Source organism: Portunus trituberculatus, chromosome 19 (genome assembly GCF_017591435.1).
Source record: "Portunus trituberculatus isolate SZX2019 chromosome 19, ASM1759143v1, whole genome shotgun sequence".
Classification (NCBI taxonomy): domain Eukaryota; kingdom Metazoa; phylum Arthropoda; class Malacostraca; order Decapoda; family Portunidae; genus Portunus; species Portunus trituberculatus.
In genome coordinates this window covers 1,205,001-1,212,500 of record NC_059273.1, presented here as the reverse complement: position 1 = coordinate 1,212,500, position 7,500 = coordinate 1,205,001, and the positions used below count along the sequence as shown (strand labels likewise).

General features: G+C 35.4%; 1 long non-coding RNA gene across 1 annotated transcript in view; it reads left to right on the top strand.

Annotated features, from left to right (window-relative positions):
- The window catches only part of LOC123506076, a 374,938-nt gene that overhangs the window by 270,868 nt on the left and 96,570 nt on the right, over nt 1-7,500 (top strand). The window lies entirely within an intron of this gene.

Genomic DNA, 7,500 nt, shown 5'->3' with positions numbered 1-7,500 from the left:
TCGAAACGCACGGCATTGTCTCCAATAAAGTGAGAAGTAAATTAAGCATAAATTAAAGAAAAATAACGTTAGATTTAGAATAAAGTAGATGAGAGAGAATAGTAACAAGAAACATTAGGGGAGAGTAGAAGAGCTATCTTAAAATGCTTACCGTGGCAATGTAAAACTGAAAGGATGGTGTAATATTAATTAAAAATTGAAGCAGGGAGGTAATAGTTTTCTAGTTCCTGCCCAAAGATATGCTACTTGCAATGTATTCAAGTCGACGGTGGGGGAAGAGACATTAAGGTGCTTTATGATTTGTATGGGAGATTGGGAGGATACAAGCAGAGAGAGAGAGAGAGAGAGAGAGAGAATTTCAGTGGATAAAAATCTGTAATTTTCTTAATTCGGTGCCATATATGCATAATTGTTTTAACTCAGACTAACCCGGTTGTCATGAAAACTCTTTTTTTTTTATTCTACTCCTGTTCATATACATGCAACACTCTCTCTCTCTCTCTCTCTCTCTCTCTCTCTCTCTCTCTCTCTCTCTCTCTCTCTCTCTCTCTCTCTCTCTGGTCAAATATCAAAATAGCAAAATTAACCACTAATTTTGACACGTATCTGCAAAAAGTGAAGTATCAAGAGTCTGAGAAGCTTCTGATGCTCGATACACCGTCAGTAGTACTTTTGCTGCCTTCATTTCTTTCATAGGGAAGGAAGCTGCGATTAAGAGGCATACAGTGTGTTTTACTGTAGCCTTAACGGTTTAACACCCTGGTTTGCTCCTTCCAGCAAAAATAAAACAATAATAACAAAAGTACATTATTGCTATTGTTCCGTTTCGATGTACTCTTTCTAGTGTTTAAATTTGTTCTTTTGTATATAATTTTATTGGTGTACATTTGCATGGAGGTTGTCTGGGATTGAGAGAGAGAGAGAGAGAGAGAGAGAGAGAACTGGGAATAATAAAACACCTGAATGTTATATCTTAGCGAAATGCGAGCTGATGGGAAAGAGAGTCAGGATACATAAATAGTTAGAGGCGATGGAAAGAACGGTTATCAAAGAGGAAGGAAGTATCAGAATCCTACATGGAGTAGAGGGAGGGGGTGGCGGTCCTCGGGAACGCAATATAGCAAGGTCTTGAGCTCAGCAATATATCTCGAAGAAGGAGAATAAAGCAATAACCTGACACCACAAAGTCCTGACACACAAGCCACAAGATCCCAAGAATTCCTCCTTTATTTAATATGCACATATGATAAGAGTAGTAGTTTGCAGAAATTCCAGCGGTGTAATATAAAAGCAAACGAGACGGGAAAAAGTGAAAAGTATGCAGGTATTGATGATAACGAATACCTTATTAATAATTTCAACAATATTGATTATAATGGATGTAATAACAATGTTGATGATAATGAAATAAAATCATTAATCGCATTGATAATATGAACGATACCATAAAGTTTCTATTATATTAAAAATATGTGATTTTTTTCCCTTGTTTTCTATTTTCAGTGGGGCTATGAACGGTATGTAGGCTGATAAAAGTATATAATAGTGAAAATAAAATAATTATTAGAATATCAGCCCGGGAATGTATTTTAATGAATGTTGTAATTTCATTCACATTATTCCCCAGTTTCTGTGCGCCTATCCATTGATTTTATTATTTTTTTTATATGTACCAATGATAAGTACGTGATATGTTCTAAAAATTGATAGATATAAAAGAGAATTAGGTATACAATATAGGTTTCCGAAATGATATCAGTTTTAATTGGTAATCTGAATAAATAGATGATATATACAGCATTGGATGTTTGTCTATGAAAATGATATTATTTTATCTCTCAAAGTGTAGCAAAACCAAGCTCAGAAAATGTAAATTGTGGAGTTTCCCTTTTATAAGTGAATTATTCGCTCTGGAATTAAAAATTTTACTCGTTAGGGTAAGCCATCCCACAGGTAAGCAACTTTTTCTCCCACTACTTTACCAATGAAATCCTCTCTGAAGGCGATAATGCGATGCAGTCTATTTTTTTAGGGAGAGGCTAGGCGAGGCAAGGGAGCCGCACGCAGCCCCTTAGGTACCGGTAGTGTTAAAATGTGATTATGGAGAAAGAATACAGAGCATTATTTAAAGATTTGCTGCAGCATGTTCAGAATTCTGTAGTCTAGTTCAAAGTTGTTTTTGTTCTTTGAGCCTGAAAATATCTGCTGATTGAATGAAAGAAAAAATGTGAAAATATTTCTCTATCTTGCAGTATTTGCTAGTAAACCTGTGTAGGTGTAGGTGTGTTTTATGCTTATTTATCATAGTTGTTTGTTATGGAAAAGTCTTATTGAATTGTAGAGAGCAACAACAACCATTCAATCATTACGATACTAGACCAGGACTTAGACGTTGTTACAATGTTGACGAGGATTTGTTATATTTTCTGATGTTACCATATTTTTTTTATTATTATTCAATTTGTATTTATATTTGACAATTACAAACTTTGAGATCACATTCATTATCATTAACAATTTAGGTATGTCCATAAAGGACTGTACAGAAGTTTGCCAATTTCTGAAAATAAAGATATGCAGCTTTTGTGAGCAACATTCTTATATTTTTCCATTTCATATATATATATATATATATATATATATATATATATATATATATATATATATATATATATATTATATATATATATATATATATATATATATATATATATATATATATATATATATATATATATATATATATATATATATACACACACACAAAGAATACAAAGGAAAGCCAAACAGCAACAGACCTGTTGGTCCTTTCGAGGCTGTTTGGTAACTACTTCTAACTGGCTACAGATAAGAGAGACAGGACAGTACTGAGAAGGCTATATATATATATATATATATATATATATATATATATATATATATATATATATATATATATATATATATATATATATATATATATATATATATATATATATATATATATATATATATATATATATATATATATATATATATATATATATATATATATATATATATATATATATATATATATATATATATACTTTGTTTCAAGCCGACTTAAGAACAGTCAATTGAGTTGTGACCTTGACTTGTTCAACAGCTTTATCGGTGTTTTTAAAATTCAACTGTCATCCTTAACACTTATAGTGACAAGTGGTAACTAATAGCAAAGTAGCGGTCATTAAGTAGACACACAGTGAACCCTTGACGCCGCCGACCTGACGTAGGTAAGGCTGAGGTCCCACTGGAGCTGAACCCAATAATAGCCAATTAGAATAAGGCGCAGATGTCTGGCAGTCTCAGTTTTGTAGCTTTTATTAGTTTCAGGCTCGATGCAACACCTCTTTCACGCTGTAATTAATGCTAATGGTTCAATAAAGTCTTGGTTCTGCCCGTCTGCTCACGTGAGTAATTGTATTGGCCGCGTTAATCAGCCTTGGTGCTCCTCGCTGCTGCTCCAGCTGTCTTTGCAAGCGCGCGTTCACGACAACCATGGTAGTTAGATGGCTAATGGGATATAAAAGGTTGAAGCTTCTACACCCGTATAGTTATTGCTAAAGAGAAAAAAAATTACATCCAGGCTTTATGTGGAAATGTCTCAGTTTATTCATATGCTCCGTGATCCTTGATATAAAATCATTGGTGACTGTGGATATGTTTTGGAGAAAAATAATAATGAGACCATATATAACAAAAGAAAAAGAAAACATTTCTCTTGAAGCCAGCTCATCGTATTCACGTTTGTACTCTTTTCTTGTTTGTTTACCCTCATTACTAGTTTATTATTCTTTTTACTTTCTTATTTATTTCTTACAAAATATTTTCAAGAGGTACATAAAGTCGTCCTTGCACGCAACGTGTGGGTGGATGTTGTTGTTTGTATGCACGCTGTCATTAACGATGAAGTACAGTCTGTATTGATTACGAATTCTCTGAAAATGTACACACACAAAAATAACATATCACCTTTAGAAATAAAAAAAAATGTGATGGGTATAATAAGTTTAGAAAGCTGCTTCATGTTTGCATTGGAATAATTTCGTTCTTTTTAATACTGTTAATTCGTGAGATAATTGGACAAGCAAGCAGTTATTCTGAATATACAGACCAAGAATTGGGAAAACAAAACACAGAGCAGCGAGCTGGTAATTAAAGTCTTAGTGGACGGGAGTCATGCACAGGTTAGTGGGCCGTCACAGGCCAGGTGACGTGCATGCTTTCTATCGGCCCTCTGCGTAACATTTTTTTTTTGTATTAAAACACGAGAGCTAATTAAACACACACACACACACACACACACACACACCCACCCACACCACCACACACACACACACACACACACACACACACACACACACACACACACACACACACACACACACACACACACACACACACACACACACACACACACACACACACACACACGTTATAGCCGTGTAAGTTCACATCCTCACAAAGAACGTCACGTCATCTGTCAACCTTTTTCTTTGGCGTAGTGGCTCCATGGAATTCTTTAATTAATATAGTCAGCACTAAAACAAAAAATAAATCACCAGGTAATTTTAGCAGGGCTGCGCCGCACCTTGCACGCGAGAGAGGTGCAATTTCACAGTATGCTACAGAGTAGTATTCACTACATAAAACGCGGGCAAACTTCCAAGGCACCATTTTTTGCGACTAACTTTACAATGTCTGATGCCGCAACCACTTAGACGCCATTGTCTTTCTTTTTTTTTTTTTTTTTTACCATGACTGTCTATGATTATCGAAAACTCTTCACCAGAAAAGAGCTGCGAACTTTGGAGGTAAAGTGTTATGCTGATGCAAGATATAACTTTACGATTTCCAATGTAATGTCTGTGTTAATAACCAAGCGAGGCAATGTAAAAGGCAGGGTCAACAAAAGGGAAAGAACTAGAAAGCAAACATGCAGAGAAGAAAATAGGTTCAAAAACGATCAATTTACCAGCATATATATATATATATATATATATATATATATATATATATATATATATATATATATATATATATATATATATATATATAAACAGGAAAAAAGCGAAGCGCGTGAGAGAAAACTGTTTTATAAACAGTAATAAGCCCAGCATCGCATATTTCAGGCAAGAGCATGGCCGTTGCGAGCACAGGCATGGCACACCAGATACGCAGCAGAAAGCACCTTAGGAAATTTACTGATGAAACTCTTAAGAGAAAGCTAGCATTTTTTTCTATCAAGAAAAACAATCTCACAAAGAAATACAAAATATCCAACGTGGAGTATATGACAGACAGTAACATGTAACGTCGAATTTCGTTATAAGAATGAGTTGGTAACGCAGGAGCAGGCACGTATACGCGAAGCACCATGTCACGAAAGGCAAGTACATGAAAACTTGCAAACACATGACACATCGTCACACATACATACGAACACATAATCACAGGAACGTATATTTTCTGGAAAGTGTGATCACAGGAACATAACGTGCACAGGAATACGTACCAAAGTGTAGTGACGCATGAACTCGGGAACCTCAGAACACACAAGCACGAGACAAATGCATAAAACATTAAAACATAAGAGCTTACGTGGTAGTAATGTTTTAAGGTAAACACAAAATCCACAAAACAATTTCACATGATCGAGGGCGAACATCGGCACGGGGACATAAACACACAAGATAGCACACTATACGACACACGCCCGTCAGCAGAGACACAGCAGTAAGGAACACCCGAAGACAACATTTGGGATAACTTGTCAGGTTCCAGGCGTCCTCCTGGGCTTCTAACGACCCTCATCTTTCTTGGAAGTTGGATGATATAAAGGCTTCATTAGCCAGGATTTTATTATTTAGTGTGCCGCGGAAATTTAGGATAATAGGTCGTTAGTGCTGGGATGAGGCCCCTCCTACCTCTACGTGGCGTTGGGAGATGAAGAGGAGAAGGAGGGGGGGGAGAAAGAGTAGGAGGAGGAAGAGTAAGAAGAAGAGAAGGCGGTGAAGAGGCACTCTTAAAGAGATCGCCCTATGATTAAGTTTTAAAGTTTTCCCTCGCCTCCTCGGTGCATCGAGCGTAAAAATAGGCTCACTCACTTTCCTCATTTCCCAGTGCAAGCCCAGTAATAATCACCATCGTATAAGCCTTTTTATGTTATCTTATTGCCGCCTCTTCCTATTCAGATGATAAAGGGAAACACTGGAACGCATATAAAGAAAAAAAAAAAAACTGTTGTGCGCGTACATATATACTCGTTGATTGCAAATTAAAGTACACGCATGAAGACGCAAGAGGAAGTAGACGTACATGATTGTACTGTACGTATCCACTAACATTAAATCCTTACCATTTCATAAAAGAAAAAACAATTTCAGCGTTGTTGATGCCAAAACAACCGCGTAACCCTATAACGAATTCTCTAAGTTATTCCATACCTATTTCATAGAGATTTATCCGTACAGAAGTTTTGTGTGTAAAAGAATATATTAATGTATTATTTACTTGAAAACTGATGAATACTCAAAATAATCTATTGTGCTTGTGTTGCAGTGATATTTCAAAAACTTTCGCATATGATAGATATTCTCTTTGGTGGAATACCTTTCTGCTCATTCTCAAAAGCGTTTCAGTTATGTCTTATTGTAGTTTCCCCATTATTTATTATAATATTTTTCTTTTTATAATTTGTATGCATTCGTTTCAGGCAGAAATCCTGTGTATGCGGCGACTCATAAACACTTTTCATCCTGTCTTGTGTGCCAAAGTAATCCAAGTCTGCAAAATGAACTACAGTAGATTGCACGCGTTGTACTTTCTGTCGACCAGCAGTAAAGGGGAGAAACTTATTCTTTAAAGCGTGTGTGAAGCTTCCATGGGAAGAGAGGGGAGTGAACAAATCTTGCCTTGAAGCTCAACAGTTTTCTGTCTTGAGCTCGAGAAGTACTGTGGGATTTGAAGCGGCCCTGTGTTGCAGTAACGTGACTGTTGATGGAAACGAGAAGTTTGGTGTATGTAAATTCACCAGCAGCAGCACGAGGCGTTCCTGTCTGACAGCGTTACCTTGTTTTCACTTCACATTTCTCGCTGGAATTTTTCAAAATTTCACCAGAATATTTTTCTTTTACATTGCAACTTTTTTCTCTAACTTTTCGATTTCATCCTTTGTATATTCCTCACTTTCTTTTTTGCCTTTTGTTCTTGGCCCCACCTATCTTTGTTTTCTCTATCATCTCTTTGTTTCAGAAAAAAAAAAATCGTCACAGTTTTAAGATTTGTTTTTTGGTGTTTGTTGTGTAGTGTGTGTGTGTGTGTGTGTGTGTGTGTGTGTGTGTGTGTGTGTGTGTGTGTGTGTGTGTGTGTGTGTGTGTGTGTATATATATATATATATATATATATATATATATATATATATATATATATATATATATATATATATATATATATATATATATATATATATATATATAT